Genomic DNA, 26770 nt, shown 5'->3' with positions numbered 1-26770 from the left:
GAAATATTGCCTCTGCTCTGCACCATTGCTCACATAACTCGACTTGCAACAGCCATTTGAGATCGAGACAGATGCCTTTGCCTATGCTATTGGGGTAGCCCTTACTCAATAGGGGAATTTAGTGACATATCACAGTGAGACACTTTTAGACACAGCTCAGAAGTATCCCACTTATGGCAAAGAGATGTATTCCATTTTGCAGGCCTGCCGACAATGGAAGCATTACATTTTGGGGAAGGACACGGTAATCTACACAGACCACCAGCCACTGCAGTTCATACAGATGCAAGGGAATTTAGAGAATGATTTCCATCAGAAGTGGTCCACATACCTGCAACAGTTCCATTTGAATATAAAAAACAAGAAGGGAAGCACTAATAATGTTGCAGATTGCCTCAGCTGACCACTGATCATGGTGTTAACCACTGTGCTCAACTCTTGTAGGCACGATACTTTTGATTGGCCACTTCTCTACAAAAGCGACCCAGAATTCGACCACACATACTAGACGCTCTTGGAGGGTTAGAAAATTCCAGATTTTCACCTCCAGGATGCCCTATTATGTCACCTGGGACACCTTTGTGTTCCTTCAAGCGAGTGTGCCAAGATGATTTGGGAAGAACACTATAGTTAGGCCGCTGGGCATTTTTAGGTCTAGAAAACGGTGGAAGTATTGCTGAAATATTTCTATTGGCCGAATCTTCGACAGGATGTCAAGAAGTACATCAAATCTTGCACTGCCTGTGTCATTGCCAAACCGACCATCAAGAAGCAAGGCCTCCATACTTTGCTACCTACCCCTAGTTGACCTTGGGAATCCATCTCCATGGATTACATGTCATGCCTTCCTTCTACTAAGCATGGAAACGACTATGTTTTTGTGTTCGTCGACAGATTCTCGAAGATGGCCATTATGGTTGCCTGCAAGAAGAATATCACAGCAGAAGCCACTGCTAAACTCTTCTTTGAACGAGTGTGGGTACACTTTGGGATCCCGCAATCTATCATCTCAGATTGGGATAACAGTTTCCTTAGTACACTTTGGTCCAGTCTCTGGTCAATGCTGGACACCAAGCTCACTAAGTCCACAACTTTCCATCCCCAAACTGATGGTTAGACAGAGGTTGCCAACAGGATGATCGTACACATTCTGCATATGTACAACTCAAAGCATCAACACACATGCGATGAGAGCCTCCCCTATGTCTAGCACAGCTATAACTGGGCTCTCCACAGCTCGATTGGCCACAACCCTTTTTAGGTGGGCATGGGATTCCATCCACTATGTCCCATTGATGTGACCATGCCATTTGCAACTACTCAAGCAGATTCGTCTCATGTCCAATCCAAAACCGATAAGTCAAATAGCTTCATTGCGCACATCCAACATATCCGACAACGGGTCCATGACATTCTGTAGAAATCAAATGCCAAGTACAAGCAGCAACATGATCAACATCGGGTGCCACACAAGTTTCAGGTGGGCGACAAAGTCTGGTTGCATTTTCAATAGGAACACCTTATCGGAGCCTATCGAAAGATCAAACCACTCCGATATGGTCCTTACACCATTAGCAAGGCTATGGGAGACAATGCATTTGAGCTCAGCATTCCCCCATTCCTTGGCCTACACCCAGTGTTCAATGTGGACCACCTTCGACCATACTTCCCACCATTGCTAGACACATCAGACATTGCAGAAAAACTCACACCTATAGAGTTAAATCCATATTGCATGGAACAAGCCACAATTGATCAGATCATGGACACGTAGATCAAGCACACTCACCAGCAGAAGATCCAACTTTATCGAGTTGTTAAAGTAGGCCAACTCCTTCACTAGGGCAAGTGGCTCACCAAGGACCAAGTTCAGCAGAAGTTTCCCCATCTCATGGAGGAACTCAATGCAATGGGGACCATTGCTTCCTAAGGAGGGAGGAATAATCCAGGTGGATATTGGTGGCCACCTACCAATTCCACTTGGACCCCTACCATTATTTCTTTCAGTTTTTCAATTTCCTTAATTGTAGCACAATTTACTATTTTTAGCAATTTTTCGAGTCCTAAACTTCAAGAGCCGTTTTGAGGCCCTAAACGATGTTTTTTTGGCAATCTTGTACCAACGATTTTGTATCTAAAATCATCTTTTCTGTCGTAGTCCTCGAAGAGATCTTTCCAACAGGGTATCATGCACGTCAAATGGAGATAATATGACTAAGTCGCAACCCTGGGAGGTTGGTTGTCCAACTCACCCCAACAGGGCCCATAAACTCTTGGTGTTACATCTCCTCGGGTTAGGTTTTTGGTTGTTTAAGGTGTTCTCTTATTGTTCAATAACAAAAAGGCCCTTGAACGCAGTTCGGAGGCATGTAGATGCCACATCTCTTCTCAGAGATAAGCTACCATCGCCCGAGCTAGTCTTATTTCCATTCTATTTGTAAGCATATTTCAGTATTTGATATTAATGAAATGAAGTGTTATTTCCACTGCATCTTTGTATTTATGGTTATATCTGTAATTTGTTGCGTTCATGTGTAAATCCGGATCAATATGACATCTTTTCTTCCCTGAATGAAATCAAGCACACCCAAAGGTTTCAACATTTGTGTTTGGAGAGTTTGGATGTCGAGATAGCTCATTTGGAGAGCCATCTCCAGTGTGAGCTCAAACCTCCAGCTCCTCCAGACTCTAGTGCCAAAATTCCTGCTCTAGTGACTTCCTCAGACTCTTGATTTTGTACTATGAACTGTAATGATATTTTTCTTTTCAGTTCTTTAGTTGATAGGTTGACTTACTTTCAAAAGTTGTTTTTGTAATGCTATGATTATCTCCTCAAAAGGCGGTCAATATATTTTCTCTCACTTATGGCAGGTTGAGACTTCCTTTGGTGAACTTGGAAAAACATGGATAACTAGTAGATGCATTTGATGTATTGAAATTATGAGGAAATAAAAACTTAAATTCAAAAAAATGAATAAATGATTTAAATTTGAAAATAAAAATAAAAGAGTAAGGTTGAAATTTAATGGATAATTTATTAATGTTTCAATGAGAATGTTTATTTAATTAAAAAATATTATAAATTTATTAATAAAATATGAATATAAAACATATTAGTGGCACATATTTGATAAGTTACCTTATGGAGGAAGAGAAAAGGAGCAACTTACAATTTTTCTAATGATAATAATGCGTGGTATCCCTTGTAACCATGACCAGCTTGGAATGGCAAGATTGTGATTGGTAGCAAAAATAGTATGAAGAATCAATAAGGAGTAATAAAATATCCTAGAATAGGATGGAGAATTTTGGGTTGGTCATGAGGGAATAAACTTGATGAAGTAACATAGCACTAGAGGTATCTTGTGAATGAATAGCTATTTGCCAAATTGTTGTGGAATCACACAAGAGTTCCTTGATGAGAAACATGATATAAATTACTATAGGGTCTAAGATAATATGGCCAATGAACCAATGAAGTTAAATGATCATGATAATGATGAAAGTATGAATGTGGTGACATGAAATTAGATAAATAATAAATCAATGAGTTCATCTAGGATGGGAATAAACAAAATTGGTTAGAGATTATGAAGATTACTTGAGAGGAAAACACAATAAACGAAGTATTCGCCTAGTCAGGAAAGATTAGTGACAGTTAAGCAAGGTGCCCAATTTGTAGCACAAATAATATGTAATTTGTAGGATTAGAGAAGCTAATTAAATGCCAAGTGACTCCATCGAGGTGTATACTTAATGAATGGAATTGATTTTCTATAGTAGCTATTAATTGTAATAAAACCTAGAATTAATTCACGTGATAATAATGAAGGGGTGTTTTTCTCTTGAGTGGAAAGTTCTCTAAAGAATATTAATGAGTGGATTCATAAATGTGATTGGTAAGGGTCATATTGATGACTTACAATATTTTAAAGTGTCAAGATAAGAAGTTGTGAACACTCATAATGGAGAAATGGCAAGTGATAAACTAGTTAGAAGTTTAAAGGTTTGGATGATCGAGGGTAAAAATTGGCTACCTTTTGGAAAAAGAAATAAACTATGAAGATAAATGAGAAAAGCCGTAGCATGCAGCGTAAGAAGGAAGGTCAATTGAAATTCTATAACAAGGTAAGAAGGCCAATGGAAATTCTATAACAAAGTCATGAAAATAATTATGCACAAATTGACAAAAAGAAGTGTATCAACTAATAGGGGGTGAATTTGACAAATTGCACTTTTTATTTCACTAGTGGATTGATGATATATTGATACCTCATATAAAACAACTTACTGATTTTGTGCCATTAGTATTGAAAAAAGTTATTGCCAAGCACACGAAGCTTATAAAACCTTTTGGTGGATGATAATGGTAGGAATGATTTCATGCTTACCATGAGGGGGTATCCTTAGTATCCTTTGCAGAATTCATATATATGTGTGGGGTGATATACTACAATTAGCCTTTAAAAATCTCACCAATCATCTAATGGTCACTCCTCCATGATTTTTGTCTTCTTCATTTCAGCCAAGTATTCCATTTTTTAAAAAATAATGGCATTTTGTGCTTCAGATATATTAGGATTGTACTTCTTATACATCTACTTGACTTGCCTATGCACCTCTCGCACATGCTTTGAAGCATTGGTGGCCTCAAGTTGTGCATTTCTTCCCTCTTAGAATTACTAATGTTCTTGTGCTATCAAATCAACCGTTTTTTTTTGTTCTTTTTGAAGCTATTTTACTAAAGCATCATAATTTCATGCATCTGTTTTTGTGCTCATTGGACTATATAGTTTTGTAAACAATGCTTGGATGACCTTTAGTTGGTTCTAGTCATTGGAGAAATAAGTTGGCCAATTTGTAAGGATTGTATTAATTTTTGTAGAATAAGCACTAATATATTATAGGAATGCATTTACTTCTTTAAACTTTTGGTGTTCTTTTTTCAAAATTGTCCATGTTTAGTTGGTTTCTAGCATTTGGTTTTCTCCTGTCGATTGTTATTAGAAATCAACTAAGTCACTAACATTGGTTTGAATTTAGTTGAGGGAGTATGTTGGCCAATTGACCAGGTTTGATCCCTAACTTGTCTTATTCTTTCCTTTTCTAGGCTTTCCATGTGTGCTCTTCTCTCATTCCATAATGTCTAAACTTCTTCGATGATTTGATCCATCATTTGAAGCCTTCCAAATTGATTGCTTGATACAATTCGTGCATCTCTAAGTCAAAGGCATCATTTGAGTCAAAAGAAACTATTGCTTTCCCCTCTTGGTCTCCTTCTACTTGAAAGGTCATGAATACCTTTGGTTTTTTCTTCCTTTTGTGCATGTTAGATAGTGTTACAATGGTTGTTTTTTTTGTTAATTATTTGTGGTGAGTCTACCTAATGGTTGTCTTTCTGTTATTAACTTGATCACTACAGGGATTATTGTTTGGTTAACTGTTACTATTGCTTGAATCATTGTTGCTATTTTTATTGCTCAACCAACTATTGTTGTCCCCATTGTTCGGTTGATTATTGTTGTTATTGCATTTTTGAGACCATGGGAGTAGGATTTGCTAATGAAGGCTCTTTGGTAAAGTCAACCAAAGACTATTTTGTTTAAGGAGTTTTAATTTTAATTCTAATGGATTTGGTCGTCTTCTTCTTATTGCTCTTCGTTGTGGCTTCTTATACTATCGAATTTTTTCTAATGCAACTTGCATATGCTTCTTGATTGTGATTTTGTTTTTTAACACATTAATAATTATTTCCTTTCATTTCTTAAGATTTAATCAACCAAATTTAATTTTAGTGCACATAAACTATCATTATCTTCTTCTTCTTCTTTCTTTTCTTTCTTTCTTTCTTTTTGTGTCTAGAGGAATTAACAACTAGCTTGGCATGTACTTGCATGGTACAGGGTTAATTTTGACTATTGCCACTGTGTACTTGCATGACACAGGGTTGATTTTGACTATTTCCATTATAATTTCTATGTACACTACACATTCCTCAAGCCTCATGCTAGACAAGGCTTGAATCAATGACATCATAAGAAGTTCATTAAAATCACACTTTATTATCAACTTATGTACACCATTGGGGTACATAAATCATCATTATAACTAAAATAAATAAATATATAATATTCAAAAACCAAATTTAATTTTGGTGAGCATAAACCACCATTATCATTAAAATAAACTAAAACAACCATATAAATTAAATGGTTGATGAGTGTCCGTAAACATCAAAACTCTTACCTCATAATCCTTTTCACATTATGGAGATTAAAAAATAATAAAAATTAATTAAATTATAGCTTTATTTTATATTATTATCATTACTATAAGAAATAATATGAGTTAGACTTAACGTAAGTGGTAAAGGCACACGTTTAGTGGCCTGGCTACCTAGGTTTCAAGCCTTTGGAAATATGCTATAAGTGTTTCAAGCCTTTGAAGATATTCTATTAAGTTGGCTTTTCTGACATTTATGAAATTGTTTTTCTATTTGGTTAACTTACACACATTTAAAATTTTTAGAGATATGATGTTAAATTGGTTTTTCTTGAAACTATTGTTCTACCGGGTGAACATATACACATTTAAAAAATTATTTTCGATATAAACTTCATTCTTTCACAATAGAAACACTTTGTTTTTCCTTTATAATATAAAAATTCAAATTGATTTAACTAATAACCGAACTGTATTCCCGAACTAAAAATTTCACTAAAATTTGTGTTTCAGGGCTGTACGGAGGGTTCACATAAACTGTGCCACTAACCGTTTCTGTATCAAAACCCTAACCCTAGAGCCCCATCCTCTTGACCTTGGGAATATGTATATGTATTACGCTACAACCACAGAGAACATGGGTTCTCTAGTAACAGAGAAGATACTTAGAAGGGGCACTGCCAAATTTATTAATAGATGGTACAGGTATTGGAATTATAGTCATCTGTAACAACAATATATGGGTAAGGCGGGTAGCTTCTTGGATTCAGATACACTACAGGTGGAGGATCTGACTTTTTCTCTTCTTTCTACTCAGCTTCTAGCTTTTTCTCTTCTTTGGCAGGACCCACGCTTAGTAGCTCTGTGAATCCAAAATAAAATTTTCTCAGTTTCACTGTCAGAAAGACAAGATTTTCTTCCCCGATGACAATTATCTTCTTCTCCTTCATATCCACTATAACAGATTTTACCCCTGCAATCAAATATGTTATCACTATTCAAAAAACCAAATTCTTTGTAACCAGAAGGTGTAAGGGACAATGTCTATTGATATTTACCTTCAACCCTTGCAATCACCTTCATAGCCTTTCTCTTTCTTTTCTCGTCCTCAATCACCAATTTCAGCACCATTTTCTGCAAATATAACACATGGGGGGTCATTATTTTCAAAAAGTGGGTGTAATAATTCTCAACATACAAAATCTTAAAACCATTGATTCTAGTTGAATAGAGAAAAGGGTAGCCTTATACCTTCATATTTGAAAAACCTTCCAAAGTTATCTCTGTGATCTGTATGAAGGCGAAGAAGCATAATTGAGAATCTTGTATTTCTTCTTAATCTCCAGAGCTATACTTTCAGTCAGCCTCCTTGGTAGGGGGATTATATATATATATAGTTAGTTGGTTAGTTAGTTAGTTACCAAGCTTCTTCATGGAAACTTCCTACCTCTGGCAGCCACCCAAATCATTCTCAGGCCATGTTATTTTTACAAAACGGCAAGACTTTCACGGAGTTGTTGGTCTTAATACATTTATGACGCGTCTAAAGAGGTTTTAAATTTGCTCAGGAAATTTTGGTAAGATTTGCTGGAAAGGAAGAGAAGCTAAACACACAATTTCACACATAAAACTCATGAGTTGCGGCTCTTCTATTGAGCACACAAAACTTGATTATTACAATGAACCTGGTGAAGGGTATTTAACCTTTTCCAACTAGTGACTTGCCTAAAATATCTTGACATGCAACCACATGCAACCACACACTAAAAGTCGTCTATCACTTGACTTGACTCAACACTCAAACACTCAACCCTCAACACTCAGTTAACTGACTCTCTATGTTTAGCCAACTCCTCATGCAGGAGTAATTAACTTATTTTAACACTCCCCCTTAATTACCGCTGCTAAACTAAAACATGACTCATGACAACTCAAACATGCCTACTGGTCTATGTCTTAGCTAAGCTTACAACACCCAGGTTTCTTCTATGAAACTCAAACACATCTTTTTCTAATGACTTAGTAAATATATGCATCAATTGATCCCTAGATTTACAAGGCTTCAAGTGAAGTTCTCCAAGACTATTTTGTTGATCCTGGTTGTTTCTGCTTGAGTCCATTAAGTACTCTTCTTAACCAGATTGATTGACATGCTGTTGATGTTGCTATTACATATTTTACTTCTGCTAACGATGATCCAGGTGGATGTTGGTGGCCACCCACCAACCCATTTGGACCCCCACAACTGTCTCTTTCAGTCTTTTCAGTTTCCTAAATTGTATCACAGTTTACTATTTTTAGCAGTTTTTCGGGTCCTGAACTTCCGGAGCCGTTTTGAGGCCCTAAACGACGTTTTTTTGGGATTCTGGGGCAACATGGGTCCATGGACCGATGTTGCCTCCCAAAGTGGTAGTACTCGGATAGATCTTTCTAACGAGCTGTCGTACGCGTCAAACGGAGATCGTATGCCAAAGTTACGACCCCGGGAAATTGATGTACCAATTTACCCAAACGGGGCCCACAATTTGGCGTTTCATCTTCTAGGGTTAGGTTTCGGGATGTGAAGGGTTTTTTTCATTATTTCTCAACAATAAATAGGCCTTCGAGCCTCATTGTAACACAGTTCGGAACAGTTCAGAGGCATGTAGCCGCACATCTCTTCTCAGAGATAAGCTACCATCGCCCTAGCTGGGTTATTTCTATTTGTAATCATATTTCAGTAATTTCCATTAATGAAATGAAGCATTATTTCCGCTGCATCTCTGTGTTTATGGTTATTGCATCTTTGTATTTATGGTTATCTCTGTAATCTATTGCGTTCCTGTTTAAATCCGGATCAGTGGTATCAGAGCGGTCTGCTTTTTCTCTGTTTTTCTTTGCATGTCCCCAACGAGGTCGGGATATAAGGATTTAGGGCTTGAACTGGTCGAACCTTTGCAAGACCAGCCTCGAAAATCCCGACGGCCTCCCATGGCGGATGAGAAGAAAGACGAGGGGGCAGGAGATCCTATCAAAATCTTGCTCGAAGAAGCGCTCGAGCGGCAAAGGAACGCGATGATGGATAGCTTTGCGCAGATCCTTCAGCGGCTACCCAGAGGCGACGCATCGGCTTCCAACAGCTACTTTGGAAACGCCACACCGTTTAAGGTACAAGTTAATTTTGAAATCCCCATCTTCGAGGGTCAAATAGACGCAGATGCCGTAGATAAATGGTTAAATCTGCTAGATGGGTATTTTTCTGTTCACGAATTTTCAAGTCGGGAAAAGATTGTTTTCGCTCTTCTCAAAGCAGCCCCCCACGTCAAGGACTGGTGGGAAACCTATTGCGAGCAGAAGGATGAAAGTACAGGCTCACTATTTTCAGCCGCACCCACTTGGAATGACTTCCGGGATGCCATCAAGGAGCAGTACTACCCTGTCGGAAGCTATGAGGACAAATACATCAAATGGACCACACTGCGGCAGGGACGAGACCAAGATGTGCCGGAGTTCACAAACATTTTTCATACCCTTCGCACACAGTTGGGTATCAAAGATTCTGAGCTGCATCTGGTACTCAAATACCGTGGCTGCCTGCACAGATACATCCAGGAAGAGATGGTGTTCTTGAACATCTCCTCACTCGGCACAGCATACCGATACGCTGTCAAAATCGAGCAAAAGTTCAAACAGAAGAAGCGAGACTTTGGATCTGCAAATCCGAAGCCCAAAGGACAAAGCCAAGGCGGGGTGACCCAAGACAACCCGTTGAAGCTGCAAGAAAAGAACAACACCATGAAGTCGAAGAAGGACACAGGAAAGTGGTGTGAGTTCCACAAAAGTCCCACTCATAACACAAGTGAGTGTCGGACCAAGCAGTCGCTGGTGGCTGAGTTGAAGGCTTCCGAATCAGATGCATGTTCCGACCCTGAGCCAGAACCCGACAAGGGGAATGGCAAAGGGAAGCAGATCATTGATGCGGATCCCAGCGCCACTGTTGCCACCGCCAAGATCCAGAAAGATGAGCCCGAAAATCCAGAGGAAGGGGAGCGTCTTTTCCACTCACAGATGTGGGTGAGGGGTTCGCCGCTGCAATTCATTGTCAACAGTGGCAGCCAAAAGAACCTCGTTTCAGCAGAGGTCGTGAAGCGGTTGGGCCTACCGACTACACCACACCCACAGCCGTACAGTATCGGGTGGCTTCATGAAGGACGAGATCTCAAAGTTCGCCAGCAGTGCCGCCTTCCCTACAGCATCAAACCATTCACAGATGAGGTATTGTGTGATGTTACACCTCTGGATGTTTGTGATGTATTATTAGGCCAGCCATACTTGTGGAGGCGACATGCTGTGTATGAGTCCAGGCCTCGTGCCGTCATTATTTCTTTGGATAATTCATTATACAGGATACCAGAGGTAGCCCCACCTACTGCCACATCTTTGATCACCGCTAAGAAAGGCAGCAAGCTCATATCACAGACCAGGAAATTCATCTGTCTGGTTCACTCCCAAAATAAGGGGAAGATCGTTGCTACATCCATGACCCCTGCAAAGGGTTCCTACACGCAGCAGCAGCAGCAAAGGGATACGGTCATGACAAAACACAGGAACAACTTCTCCTCACCCACATGGGTACCACACAAGTTTCAGGTGGGCAACAAAGTCTGGTTGCATCGACAGAAAGAACGCCTTACCAGAACCCATCAGAAGCTCAGATCACTCCGACATGGTCCTTACAGCAGTACCAAGGCGATGGGGAACAATGCTTTGGAGCACAGCATTCCTCCATTCCTTCGCTTGCACCGAGTATTCAATGTGGACCATCATTGACCATGCTTCCCACCATCACTGGACACATCAGAGATTGCAGGACAAGTTCAGCAGATGGAGGAACTCAACGCAATGGGGACCATTGCTTCCTAAGGGGGGAGGAATGATCCAGGTGGATGTTGGTGGCCACCCACCAACCCATTTGGACCCCCACAACTGTCTCTTTCAGTCTTTTCAGTTTCCTAAATTGTATCACAGTTTACTATTTTTAGCAGTTTTTCGGGTCCTGAACTTCCGGAGCCGTTTTGAGGCCCTAAACGACGTTTTTTTTGGGATTCTGGGGCAACATGGGTCCATGGACCGATGTTGCCTCCCAAAGTGGTAGTACTCGGATAGATCTTTCTAACGAGCTGTCGTACGCGTCAAACGGAGATCGTATGCCAAAGTTACGACCCCGGGAAATTGATGTACCAATTTACCCAAACGGGGCCCACAATTTGGCGTTTCATCTTCTAGGGTTAGGTTTCGGGATGTGAAGGGTTTTTTTCATTGTTTCTCAACAATAAATAGGCCTTCGAGCCTCATTGTAACACAGTTCGGAACAGTTCAGAGGCATGTAGCCGCACATCTCTTCTCAGAGATAAGCTACCATCGCCCTAGCTAGGTTATTTCTATTTGTAATCATATTTCAGTAATTTCCATTAATGAAATGAAGCATTATTTCCGCTGCATCTCTGTGTTTATGGTTATTGCATCTCTGTATTTATGGTTATCTCTGTAATCTATTGCGTTCCTGTTTAAATCCGGATCAAACGAAAGTGTCACAATGGGTTGCTTCTTAGATGCCCATGAAATCACATCTGAACCAATATGGAACACAAAACCAAAAGTTCTATTCCTATCATCGAAACTTCCTGCAAAAGGACTATATGTGTATCCAATCAAATCCTTCTTTTCTGTGCTTGCATACATTATGCCACAATCTCTAGTTCCTACTATGTATCTAAGAATTCTTTTTCATGCACTCCACTGTGTGTCTTTTGGAGTCTCCATAAATCTAGAAATCAAACTCACTCCTAGCATGATATATGGTCTTGTAGCTGTGAGGTACATGAGGCTGCCAACCAATCTTTTGAATAAAGTTGGATTGACATATGATCTTTCATCATCCTTGCTTCACTTTGTACCTGTTGCAACTGGTGTAGGGAAAGGTTTTCAATTTTCCATCCTGAATCTTTTCAACAAATCTTTGGCATATTTATAATGACAAATAAAAAATTCCTTTTCAGATTGCTTAACTTCTATGCCAAGAAAATATTTCATGAGACCAAGATCTGTCATCTCAAATTCTTTCATCATGGCTGCTTTAAATTCATCTAACTCAAAATCACCTGTAAAAATCATTTCATCAACATATAATCAAACAATGAAAATATGTCCATTCTCATTTTACCTTTTTGTAAAAGGTAGGTTCAATGTTACTCCTGCAAAATCCATTCTTAATCATGTAGCTGTCAATTATGTTATTCCAAGCTCTAGGCGCTTACTTCAGTGCATAGAGCACTTTCTTCAACCTGTAAACTTTATCTTCATTACCTTCAACTTCATAACCTGGAGGTTGCTGCACATAAATTTCTTCTTCTAAAATTCCATTCAAGAAGCTTGATTTCACATCCATCTGATATACTTTCCACTTGTTCTGAGCTGTTGTGGCTAGAACTGTTCTTATAGTATCTAGTCTGGCTAAGAGAGTATCCAAAGTCTATTCCTGGTTGCTGTGAGAATCCTTTTGCTACAAGTATTGTTATAAATCTGTCAATTTCACCTTTCTCATTCAACTTTGTCTTGTACACCCACTTCACACCAATGATATTTTTGTCCTTTGGTAAATAAATCAAATCCCATGTATCATTCTTTTCAATGGCTTCAATTTCTTCATCCATGGCTTACACCCAATTGTCATCTCTGTTTTCTTCTTCAAACGAAGAAGGTTGGAATGACAACAATGAAAATTTTGAACTAACATCAAAATCATCATAAATATCTTTCAGGCTTCTCATCTTTCTCTTAACATTGCTTGATTCATCACCTGATTGACTGTTGGGAGAATCTCAATCTGTTGATCTGCTTGAAGATCCATGCTACTCAGAAAATCTTGGAGTCCTTGTTGGTGTGTCTCTATTTGGTGTCTTCACCTGTGATTCTTGTTTCTCCTTTTCTGCTACATCATCTTCTTCCATCAGTGGCACTTGTGCATCAAAAATTTTGTCTATACTACCATTCCACAACTCTTGTTCTTTGAACACAACATCTCTGCTAATTATGGTCTTATTGGTGATAGGGTTATACAATTTGTAAGCTTTTGATTGCTCACTATAACCAGTAAATATGCATTTTTCACTTTTATCATCCAATTTGCCTCTTCATTCTTTAGGCACATGTGCATAAGTTACACATCCAAATACTCTGAGATGAGATACACTGCAAGATATACCTAACCATGCTTGTTCTGGTACTCTGTTCATCACACTCTTTGTAGGAGATTTGTTGATCACATAAAAATCACATGCAACTGCTTATGCCCAATACTCATTAGAGAAGTTTCTTCCTTTCAACATGCTTCTTACCATGTTCATAATTGTCCTATTCTTTCTCTCTGCTACACCATTTTGCTGCGGTGTGTACTTGGTTGTAAATTGTCTTTTGATTCCATGTTGTTTGCAGTAATCATGAAATGCCTTTGAATCATATTCTCCACCATGATCTGACCTCAATACCTTGATCTGTCAATCACTTTGGTTTTCTACTAAGGCTTTGAATTCCTTGAACTTTGCAAAAGTTTCAAACTTCTGCTTCAAGAAGTAAACCCAAGTCTTTCTACTATAATCATCAATGAAAGTGAGGAAGTAACAACTTCCACCAATTGACTGTGTCCTCATAGGTCCACACAAGTCTATATGCACTAGCTCAAGAGGTTGTTTGCTCTGTATGCAACTCCCTTTGGAAAACTTTCACGGTGTTTCTTTCCCAAGATGCAACACTCACAAGTACTAGCAGGTTCTTTGATGGGAGGTAATCCTCTGACCATCTGTTTTGTTGCAACAATTTTAAACTAGAAAAGTGCAAGTTTCCAAACCGACAGTTCCATAACCAATAATCATCAAAACATGCAACTGTAAAATGACTTACTTGATCACTATAATTCAGAGGAAAGAGTTTGTTCCTCGTCATCTGCACCTTTGCTATCAACTACTTACTTGGGGGCTTGTCATATATAACACATTCTTGACCTTGAAAGACAACTCTGTATCCTTTCTGTGTCAATTGACCAACACTTATCAAATTATGTTTGAGATTAGGAACATAATATACCTCTGAGATTCTCTTCGACTCCCCCTGCTTGGTTAGAATGTTGACCACTCCTTTGCCATCTAATTCCACAGTCTTGTTAGTCCCCAGCTTTGCCTCTATTTTCACAGATTGATCGAAATTTGCAACCAAATCCTTATTACCTGTCATGTGGTTACTGCAACCACTGTCTAATAACCACACACTAACAGAAGGTTCATGCATGGTATGGAAAGATAGGAACATGGAGTTAGTATTCTCTGTAGTGACATTAGCTCTTTGGTTCCCTTGATCAACTATCTTCTTCCTACAATCACGAGCATAGTGACCAAATTTATTGCAATAATAACATCTCACCTTTGATTTGTCAACTCTTTGATTATTGTTGAAGCTTCTGTAGTTGCTTCCACTTTCATGTTCATGCTCTTCTCGGCCATCTCTCTGACCACCATATCTTCTGCCTCGTCCTCTACCTCTCAATCTACTTCTGCCTCGACCTCTGTCTCTTGAAATAGAAACCTGACTTTTGAAAGCGGTCTCTAAAGTGGAATCCTTATTTCTATCTATCCTTGCCTCATGCGATAGAAGTGATCCCATCAACTCATCAATTGTTAATGATGCCAAATCCTTGGCTTCTTCTATGGCTACTACCACAACATCAAATTTGGTAGACAAAGATCTGAGGACCTTCTCAACCACTGTTTGATCTTTAATTTCTTCACCATAAATATTTAACTGATTTATGACAGTTATGACCCGATTCATGAAAGAATCAATGTCCTCTGTCTCCTTCATCTGCAGACTTTCAAAATCTCTCCTAGTATTCTGCAACTTAACAATATTGACTTTGGCCATACCTGTATAGTTTGTCGCCAAAGTATCCCATGCTACTTTTGCTGAAGACATGATCATAATCTTTTGGAACACTGCTCGGTCCACTCCCTGCTGGATAAGCTGCAACGCTTGTGCATTCTTCTTCTTGTCTTTCTTCCATTGTTCCCTCTCTGTATTATTGAGAGCTCGTTCTACGACTTCATCCTTAGGTTCTGAAAACCCAAGCTGGACATAATCCCAAACATCATAAGCTTGCAAAGAGATCGTCATCTTAATGACCCACACATCATAATGTTTCTCTGTAAACAGTAGAACTGAAAATTAGAAAAAACCATCTTTCCTCAAAACTTCTCTTCAAAACCCTAAATTTCCCTTTTCTCTTTATAAATTTCACAAAACTCATTCCTTTTATAAAGCGCTTGACTATATTTTCTTTTATATAAAAAAAGTCTTTCTATCCCAAAAAAAAAAAAAAAACTTTTATAATAAAGCTCCTTTAAAAAGCTTTCTAGATCCTACGTTTTTATTTTATATAAAAAACCTAAAAAAGTGCTTCTTAAAATTTAAATATATATCCAGAAAACAACTTAATAAAAAAAAAAACTTTTAAAAAGTCCATTCAAAACAAACTTTAAACAAATCGTATACACAAACGTTAAAACCTTTTGACTTTTTACAGTACGTAATATGGCCACGTGATTGTTTTGTACGAGAGATTTAATACACATTTGTTTTTTAACTTCTTCAAAACGCGTACAAACGTTGAGTACGTATTATTTACGAAAATAAAAACTGCGCAATTAATCGAATTTCTACGGATTGTCTATAATGCGACTTTTTGGAAGCTTTTCAGGTAGGTTTTTCCGGTGAAAATCCGGCAGCAATTTATTGGAATCACAAGTTTGATAGCTAGTTTCTGCACAATCAAAGCGTCTTAGGGGTTTTTCAGGGTGCTGAATCCAAATATGCAGTTAAAAAACCATTTTAACTGCAACAAATCAAGATTTAACCTCAATTTCTTCTGCCGGATTCCGTCACCGGAATCTCCAAAAAGTCGCATTATAGACAACTCCTTTATGTTTTAATAAATTGCGAAATTTGCGTGATTTTTAAGTGTTGGACAAATTTGTAATGCTATATATATATATAAATTGTTGATTTTTTTCTTTGGTTTTTTTTTCACTATCTCTACAGGGACCACGGATCTTGTGATCTTTCTTTAGGCAGAGAAGCTAAACACACAATTTCACACATAAAACTTATGAGTTGCGGCTCTTCTATTCATTACACAAAACTTGATTATTACAATGAACCTGGCAAAGGGTATTGAACCTTTTCCAACTAGCGACTTGCCTAAAATATATTGACATACAACCACATGCAACCACACACTAAAAGTAGTCTATCACTTGACTTGACTCAACACTCAAACACTCAACCTGACTCTCTAAGTTTAGCCAACTCCTCGTTGAGAAATAATTAACTATATTGACATACAACCACATGCAACCACACACTAAAAACCTTTATCCCTTAACTCGACTTGACTCAACACTCAAACACTCAACCTAACTCTCTAAGTTTAGCCCACTCCTCGTCGAGAAATAATTAACTATATTGACATACAACCACATGCAACCACACACTAAAAATCCTCTATCCCTTAACTCGACTTAACTCAACACTCAAACACTCAACCCTCAAATATATTGACATACAACCACATGCAACCACACACTAAAAGTCGCCTATCACTTGACTTAACTCAACACTCAAACACTCAACTTTACTCTCTAAGTGTCGAGAAATAATTAACTTATTTTAATAAAATTTTAATAAATTTCTAATAAAAAGTTAGCCAAATCCCTGAGACATTTTTCCCTCGAGCAAAAATTGACGATCGATAGACAACGCCTTTTTTTAAATGTGACTTGCCCATCAGGTTATGAGAGTTCCATAACGACGCACTCGTTGACAGCACGAGGAGGGTTTGCACATTCAGTGTGGGGTTATTATAAGGCTGCTCAACAATGAAGGCAACAAATAACCAACTTGTTTATGTGTCATAAATGTTTGGCTGTTGGATTTTTTGCACGAAGTAGTTCACGCAGTATTCATTCAACTACTCGATGGATGTGTCACAAGCCTGGGAGAAATCAATGGCCTCTCGGCCTAGCCTCTGTTGTCTACGTGAAGTTCTATGGTCCTGAGGAAATCCACTACAGAATGGTCTTTCATAAGCTCTGCTAAGGAGATCTCCCATATGTATTTTGAGAAGGCTTGGCCACAGGGCTTTCATTGTCCTCTTCCAGGATTGACAGTTTCAACTGATATATAAGCTATCATTTTAAAACTTTCACTGTCTCCTGGGTAGATGGTGTTTTCTGTCATAGTAAATTTTCTTTCTATTTCTGTTTTTCTCCCGAATCTTGACATAGAGGAAGTGTTGTTGCCGACTACTGCATGGGTCACTGAGCAAAATGTTTCAATTTTTCACAAAATGGTATGTCCTCATTACTAAGCTGAAAGCAAAAACCAGTGAAGTAGACATTTGTCTAAAACGTGTTTTTTTCAGGGTCATTTTCTTAGACTGGTTTTTTGCTGGAACTAAAATGTTGCATCCTTTCATGGGTTAAGATTTAGAGAACACTATTGCATTAACTTCCTGTTACTGTCTGAGATTCATACTGGGGAGTTTCTTAATACACTGCATAATCTCACGAACTTGTTTTGGAATTAGCATGGTTTATATAGGGAAAATTACTTGATTTTAGCGGTTTACATTTCTCCCTTTCCATACGCTGTGGGGAACACAAAAAATCAAGGGATGCTTAACGAATTTCTTAGCTTTATGCCTATCCATCAACCATTTCAACTGGCATCTTCCGTCATGGCTCCAGCTATCCAATTTCATAATTGTCTCTAGACCCTGTAAACAGTGTGGGTTTCGGCTATGTAATGTATGGTTAGTCTGTAACTATTGTTATTGTTGTTGTCTGAATATTGGATGCTAAATAATCATTTGTTCTAGTCGCATAAAAACCTTGGTATGTGTAGAATCCCATTGTTTTCCTTCCTCTCTGGATGCCAGTAGACTCCGGTCTATTTTTTGTATCTTTCTCTGCGTCATAGAAGGTTGCCATAGCTCGCCACCCTCCCTCTTGGCTCCTTTCAGTTTTTTTCACCGGTTTTAGAATTTTCCCGTACAGCTTTCAATTCCCCGATGGCGGTTGTAGTTTTCCATCCTCATTTGAGAACGAATATCATTTATTTCACTCACTCTATACGTGTCAACGGTACTCTTCACAAGACCCTTATTTATTTCCACAACAGGCTATATCCACTACTACATTCCTTTTGTCAGTTTTATAATAGAAGATTCCAAATTGGGGTTGTCAACGGCGGCGTCCGGACACAATATACCTTTTAAACTTTGGTTCCTGCCCTCACCTGAATTGCATGTTTCTTCGGAATTGACAATCCCAATAAGGATGTACATCTAATCTCATTAGATCCTCATCTTTCCCATAACATCAGGCCATATGCTACTTAAATAAGCTGTCAGTAATCGCTATCTTATTCACCATACCTTTCCCAAAAGTTTCTTTTCTCATGGCAGATTATCCATCTGACGTCTCTACCACCTCTACACTTATTCGTGCCACAGTAAAGGCTGAATCTCGACGAATCGGTGCTGATATCCATGTCAGCCAAAACAACCCACGTTCACTTGATGCATGGTGCTCTATATTAGGAGATGGTAATATGCCAGATGTCACAGAGAGGCCGCATGTTTCTTTGGCTGGTGGACTTGTACAAAAACATTGTCATTCCAAACATCGCTCCATTAAAACTGCCCCTCCTCCTCCAGCACTGGCTTTGGACAGTGATACTCTGGTTGACCGCATAACTAGTCTACAAAAACGAGCCCTAGTTGGTAGATGGTACTTTTCAGAGATGGAAGACTCTGAAACACGTAAATGGATTGAGAAGAAGTGGAAATCGATGTTAGGGTACATGCCTATGGTTGTTAGGCTTCTGAAGGGATGGTACAATTTTCACTTCCTTAGTCAGGAAGATTTGAAGAAAATTATAGCTATCCCATGGATTCATGGAAAAAGTTTTTTGGCCCTCCACAAGTGGTACATTAGGTACAATCCCCTTTGTAATACCCCCTCTAACAAGTTGGTATGGGTAAAATTACCAAGACTCCCTCTGGAATTATGGACAAAACAGGCTCTTATTGACATCGGTAACGCCATCGAAAAGTTTATATACGTGGACCGGCGCTGCTTGGGTGCATAGGACAAAAGGGTCGCCTAGATCCTTATTGAAAAGGATTTCAGAGGGGGATTCCCTGACCACATTGAGCTACATTGGGGTGACATCTTCCGCCATCAAAGATTGGATTATTGGGGAGTTCTATTCAGGTTCTCTTCTTGTCACAGAACTGGACGCATGCGACAACAATGCGCTCTCCGCCTGGGCGGACGATTCCATGGCAGAAGATGCTATAATGGAGTCTTGGGGCCTCTCTCGAATATGGGTTGACAGGGTCGTCAGATTCTAAAAGGCAAAGAGATCATAACACATAAGTATCAACATCAGCAATCAGGTACACATTCTCACCAGAATTATCCCCTTCCACATGCTTTTGGATCAATTGTCTCTTCGCCCATTACTATTCCCTCATCACCGATAAATTCGGCCAAATCGGATTTTCCGTCTTCTGATAGCTCACCAGCCTTTATGTCTCATCCACCTCCCAAACCTGTAACCTTCCAGGACATTCCTATCCCCTTTACAGCTCCTCATCCTTACCTGGATATTCCATCCACCTTGCAAATTGCATACGTTGCTACTTTGGCTCTACCCCACCGATAATCAAAAGATAAAGGACCTTGCCTCAGCATTACTCCACCAAATTCCCCAACTGCTTCACTGACAAATTCGCTGGGGAGTGACCTTGATCTACTACTACAAAGGAAGATCCCTGATCTCTGTACTCTCACCATCCATAAACCGGCAGGTAGTTCATCCCCCCATATCATCCCAACCTCGGTGGGGAACATTACAGTGCACAGGAAACAAAACTATGGCAGTCGCCACTTTCAGGGTCGACCTAATAAAAATCATTTTTCTTCTCCGATGGACAGGTTTCTCATTGACATCCCCATTGCTGACATCTCCCCCTCATGGGCCCTTAGAGCGCAGATGCCTGAGAAAGACCTACAATGATGTGCATCATTTCCCTTAATATTCAGGGTATGGGGACTGCCCCTAAATATCTAGCCCTCAAAAACTTGTTGTTATCTCTACATCCGTTCATCATGCTCATTCAAGAGACGATGCACAATGTTCCTAGTGCTATTCAATATTTCTGAAAAATGTTTCCAACTTGACATATATCTGCAACTGCTGCTATGGGTCTCTCGGGTGGTCTGGTGGCCTTATGGGACCCGAGATGGATTAACATTAAAGCTTTCGAATGCTTTGCTGGTATTCTTCTGGAAGGAAATATCCATGGCATGTCGGGTTATGTTCATATCTTAAATATATATGCCCCATACAAAGATAGAGGGGACTTTTGGGACCAATTCATATCATCTGGCTTGATGGACCTACCGACTCTCATTATAGCAGGGGATCTAAACTACACTATCAGCTTGGACAAAACTTGGGGTTGTTTCAGGAAAGTTGACCCTCTGGCAGGGAAAATCCAAAATGCTATCATCATGAACAATTTCATGGATATATGCCCCTCCAAAATTTCCCCGACATGGGACAATAAATGCTTGGGCTCTGCCTATGTGGCCAAAGGATTGGATCGCTTCCTGATCCATGAGAAATTGCTGGATCGTTTGGGTGATGTTCGAGTAAACACCATCAACAACTTTATATCAGATCATAGACCTATCACTCTATAATGGAGGAAAAGGGAACCTCACTTGGGTTTCCCTTTCAAATTCAATAGAACATTCTTACAGGACCCTAATTTCAATAAGATGGTACACGACGCTTGGGGAAGTATTAATGTCACGGGTTCCTCTCCTATGCTTAGTATCCTGGAGAAACTAGACTCCCTCCGGGGATCAGTAAAATTATGGCAGAAGAAGAAAATTAGAGACAACAGAAAAGAACTTGTGAAAATTCAAGAACAACTGGACTCTCTTCAGGCCTCCATGTCCTCACATTTCCTCCCTGACCATATCCGAGCCAACATTCAAAAATTGGAACACAGGAAGAAGGAAATTCTAATGATGGAAGAAGCTACATGGAGACTAAAGAGCAGGGCTCTCTGGTTAAAAGAAGGAGACCGAAATACTAAATTCTTCCACAAATATGCAAATTTCCGTCGGAATATGAATTCCATATGGCAAATATCTGACCCGGTGGACGAATATCCCACACACAAGAAGAAATAAGTGATGTTGCTGTAAACTACTTTTAAAATGCTTATAGAAGCAATGAAAATTCTTCTATGGAAGATATGATTTGGAGAATTGGACCTTATCCTATCATGTTTGATCTGGAGAAAAATGAGGATTTTTTTAATGAAGTCTTCGAGGAAAAGTTGCTAGGGGTTCTCAAGTCTTTTAAGAGTGACAAAAGTCCCGGGCCTGATGGATGGACTATTGAACCGTTCTCTCATTTCTTTGAAATTATCAAGATGGATCTGCTAGGTATGATCAAGGAATCTAGAAATATGGGCTATATTCATCAAAAGATCTCCTCAACATACATCACTCTCATTCCGAAAAAAAATTCCGTTGAGAGCTTCTCAGACTATAGGCCTATTTCACTGTGCAATGTCATCTATAAAATCATATCAAAGATTATCGCGGAGAGATTGTGCAATACCCTTTCTCTCTTCATATCCCCTGAACAACATGGATTCCTTCCAGGGAGAATCATTCACGATGCTGTGGCAAATGCACAGGAAAGCATGCACTCTATCTGCACAAAGAACATGGACACGACTATTCTGTAGGTAGATCTCCATAAAGCTTATGACTGTTTGGATTGGGGCTTCCTTAGACTAATCCTCTGCAAGATTGGTTTACAGCCTAGATGCATCAACTGGATCATGGCATGTGTGGACAACGTAAATTATGCTATCATCATCAATGGACTTCCAACAAGATTCTTCTGGTCTGGAAGAGGTCTTCGTTAGGGATGCTCTTTATCTCCATTATTATTCATCCTGGTAATGGATTGTATGAGTTTGCATATCAAAAGAGCAGTGCTAGAGGGTCATTTCAGATAACTGAAGCTGGGGAACAATATCAATATCTCACATAACCTCTTTGTCGATGACATCCTCATAATGGGTATGCTATGTCGTTTCTCTTGGTATTATATTTTTAATATTTTCAGCAGATTTGCAAATGCTTCGGGATTGTGCATGAATTCTAACAAATTAGTTCTTTATTATAGTCAATCTGATATGATAACTATAACATATATAAAAGACTTATTTGGAATTGAGGCTAAACCTATGAAAAATGGCCTGAAGTATCTAGGTTATAGACTTAAACCATCATGTTATAGAATAGCTGATTGGAAATGGCTCACTGAAAAGTTCTATAAAAGAATTTATGGATGGGAATTTAGATGTCTTTCCATAAGGGGTAGGACCATTTTGACACAAGCCATTCTAACATAGCTGGGTGTATATTGGGCACATCTTTTTCATATACCTGCCTCCATCATAAATGACATAAATTGACTTATGGCAAATTTTATCTGGGTGGGCACACACAGTAGGAAAAAATTCCATCTGACCAAGCTATCAAATATTACTCTTCCAAAGGACATGGGTGGATGGGGAATTTTAGACCTTCGTCATTTTGGCGAGGCTTTACTCATCAAATCACTCTGTAGGGGTTTATTTGGAGCAAGTATATGGAGTAAGATCATACAAAACAAATATCTAAAAAACAAATATTTCATTTTTTGGTACCGTTTTGGTTCAATTGGGAAAAAACATGGTTCAACAATCTAGTCAAGTTTCCTAAAAATTGAGAAATGCTTCATTCATCTCTTGACATGGAAATTCTAGACTGGAAATAACATCCTTATTGGCTTTGACCCAATTTTGGGTGTTGAACCGAACTTATCCATCTTAGACAATATCACACAGCTCCTAAATGACCATGGTTTCTTTTTCTGGGGCCAAGTCATAAATGGCTGGCAGGGCAATCTCCCGGTGTGGAAAAGTGTCTATGAACTGGGATTAACCGGTCACTTGGAAGAGTAATGGCTTAAGATCATCAAAAATATGAAACAAATAGGCATCTGTCGATCAGGGACCCAAGATAAAATCATATGGTCAGGCAAAATGCTTTCTGATAACATAGTTGTAGCAGATGCCTACCAGATATTAACAAACAAGGTTGCCAGGAAAGAGGAGATCCATACCCTTTATGCCTTCTGGAAAACAAAAGCTCCAATCAAAATTATTATATTCAATTGGCTTGTTTACCATAATAGGAATCTTGTTTGGGAAAACTTGCAAAAAAGGAATTGGTATGGACCTGGCATATGCTACTTATGCAAAAACCACTCAGAAGACAATGACTACATATTTTTACACTGCCTCCTCACTACTTGGATTTGGAAAAAGATTTCTTCCCTTTGAGGCTTTCCATATATTCAACACACTTGTATTAGAGATTCTTTGAAATGGTGGAGCACTCAAAAGTCTGCCTGGCGAATTATCCCTCTTTTCCTCTTCTGGGAAATATGGAAGTGGAGGAATAGAAGCATCTTCCAGAACAGTAGAGAGGATTTCTCTATAATAATTGAAAAAATTGTCACAAATCTTTCTTTCTTTTCTGCACAACAAATATGCTCTAAAGATGAACCTAAAATGAAGAATGATTTTCAATTCACTTATCCTATGGGTTTTTTTGATGGGGCCGCACAAGGGAACATCTGTGCCTGTGGCTTTTTGATTGCTATAAATGCTGACTTGACATACAGGATGTACTGGAATTGTGGTATTGGTACAAACACTAAAGCTGAAGTTGTAGCTCTCTGGGGTCTCCTATGGTTCAACAGTTTCCTTGGGAACCCCACGTTACATATATATGGTGATTCGAGAATCATAATTGATCAAGTCTTGGGGAGGGCATCCATCAACAATCCCAGACTACAAGGATGGATGGAAAGAATTGAACTTCTATGGAAATCACAAGACAACTACACAATCCAACACATTGGAAGGTGCCTTAACAAGGATGCAGACAGACTATCAAAAAAAGGATTACAGGGCAGCAATGACAAATGGTACCTAGAGATCATATGGGAGCAGATCAATTTTGATATGGAGGACCTTCCAAACCCGGGTTAACTCCTCTATGCACATCTCTCACAATATTTTTTGTAAATTTTTGTTATATAGATTTATAAGTTCCAAAACATAGTTTCATAATGTATAAATCTTTCTCATGACATCTTTTCGAGAGAATCAACACTCAGAAGATCCATATAAAGGTCGATCAACTGTGATTATAATTTTTGTGATAGTATTGCATGGCTACATAATTCTCTTCTTTTTGAAATTTTTGGACTTGTCTGCTTGGCCGCTGGGCAAAAATAGTGTCCTCTACGAGGGACTTTCAGGAGCTTCCTTGTTAGATGGTGTCATTTCAAAAAGTCTTTATCTCTCTGCTGACCAAGCGCATTGTATTGATAGAACGTTTCCATCTATGGTTTGGTTTCAAATGCTACAAGCCTTTCAGATGCTATAGGTTTATCCAGAGGAGGGACTATCTATTTCATTATGAATAGAAGACAATAATACAGCTACAATTGATGATTGTCTATACCACAGATTTTTGCTACTGAAATATGCTTTTTTTGTCTTTTATCACAGCAACTGTATCAAGCATATTATGCTATCTGTTTTGTCTTGATGTATATGGTTTTCGACTCTTTTCATGGTCACAGTTGACTCTTAAAAATCATGGGATTTGTTATTTTGTTTTTGCCCAAAATGGCGTCGAATGAATATGCCACATGTATATCTTTTCTTAATATAATATATATCAAGCTTTTTTCGTAGTGAAAAAAAAGGCTGCTCAACAATGACCAAGAATTTATGAAGACTCTAATGGGTGGACCTTACACACCCAGAATTCCAATAGAAAATGTAAAATACTTATTTTCTTATTTTCTGGGCCAGTGTTTTAACAAGTATACTGCTTAGAGATGACTCTGCCATCCAAGATGCGTACTTAAAGACAAAGATGCATATTTACGAGTCTATAGCTCATTAATGAGTGGGCATGCCCACCATTAGATTATGTATTTTTTAAATTTAATAGTAGGTATATATATAGCCTTTGTTGGGTTTAAATTTACTAATTTTAACTTATTAAAGGTTTATAGACTGGTAAATATTGGTTGTTTTTAAAGACATGTCTAAATAATTTTGATAAAATAATCTAATCTCTTCACTTCTGTAAAAAGTCTATTTTTCCGAATGAAAATTTGAAAACATTTATTTATTTGTCTTTTCTTCTTCCTATTTTATATCTTATATAAATTCATTAATATTAAATTATTTTAAATTTATATATAATTTTTTTTTATTGTTATAAATTTTTATTTTATATAACCCAAAAATATTAAGATGACTCCACCAAATACCCAATACCTAATTTATGATAAAAAGTTGTTGAAGATGCCTTAAAAAGGGATTTGTATCTCACACAAAGAGACCAATCAAGTTTGAAATGACATCCACATCGATGATCTATGTGGAAGTTGTTATTTGTTATTTCACTGATCTTTAATGATAAATTATTTAGGATAACAAGTTTTTGAAAATGCTTTAAAAATGGATTTGTATGTCACACAAAGTGAGACAAATCAAGTTTGAAATGGCATACATCGATAATCTATCAATGATTAAAGTTGTTATTTTACTCATTTTTAATGATAAATTGTTTCTCATGCGAGAAAACACAATGTTATCATAATATATAAAAAAAAAATATTTATTTTTTTAATAAATTATATCTTTTTTATATGAAATCTTTTCATTAATTTATAGTTTCTAGCCGTACAAATCTCTACTACAATCCTAATTCACTTTTAAAACCAGAATAATGTAGTTTTTTTTTTTTTTTAATTAAAGGTGCTCTTATACCCAATAGATAATAAGATTTAATCAATTAATAAGTTATAAGAAATCCACAAAAAGTAATTTAATGGTTATTGAACTTTACGGATACCAACTCGATAAGGAATAGAGATTTATAGTTTACACTATATATTATTAGATTTAAAATAATTTCTTCATCTAAGATGAATTTATTTACATTTATGGTATTTAGTTCATTTGATGAAATTTTATTCAACTTGAAATTAATATTTATTGAATACTCTACCTAAAAGTTATGGAAAGCTATGAAAATTTAAGTAAAACAATTTCTAATTTACAATGAGATTTAAAATAATTTCTTCATCTAAGATGAATTTATTTACATTTATGGTATTTAGTTCATTTGATGAAATTTTATTCAACTTGAAATTAATATTTATTGAATACTCTACCTAAAAGTTATGGAAAGCTATGAAAATTTAAGTAAAACAATTTCTAATTTAC

General features: G+C 38.0%; 1 pseudogene; it reads right to left on the bottom strand.

Annotated features, from left to right (window-relative positions):
* Nucleotides 1–6911: 6911 nt before the first annotated feature.
* LOC149177297 (heavy metal-associated isoprenylated plant protein 39-like) lies at nucleotides 6912–7356 on the bottom strand (annotated as a pseudogene).
* Nucleotides 7357–26770: the final 19414 nt, after the last annotated feature.

This window comes from Pinus tabuliformis, chromosome 4_1 (assembly GCF_031772625.1).
Source record: "Pinus tabuliformis cultivar Carrire ecotype Pingquan chromosome 4_1, CPIR1, whole genome shotgun sequence".
NCBI lineage: Eukaryota > Viridiplantae > Streptophyta > Pinopsida > Pinales > Pinaceae > Pinus > Pinus tabuliformis.
Note: the sequence above shows the minus strand (reverse complement) of the source record. Positions and strands in the feature narration are given on the sequence as shown.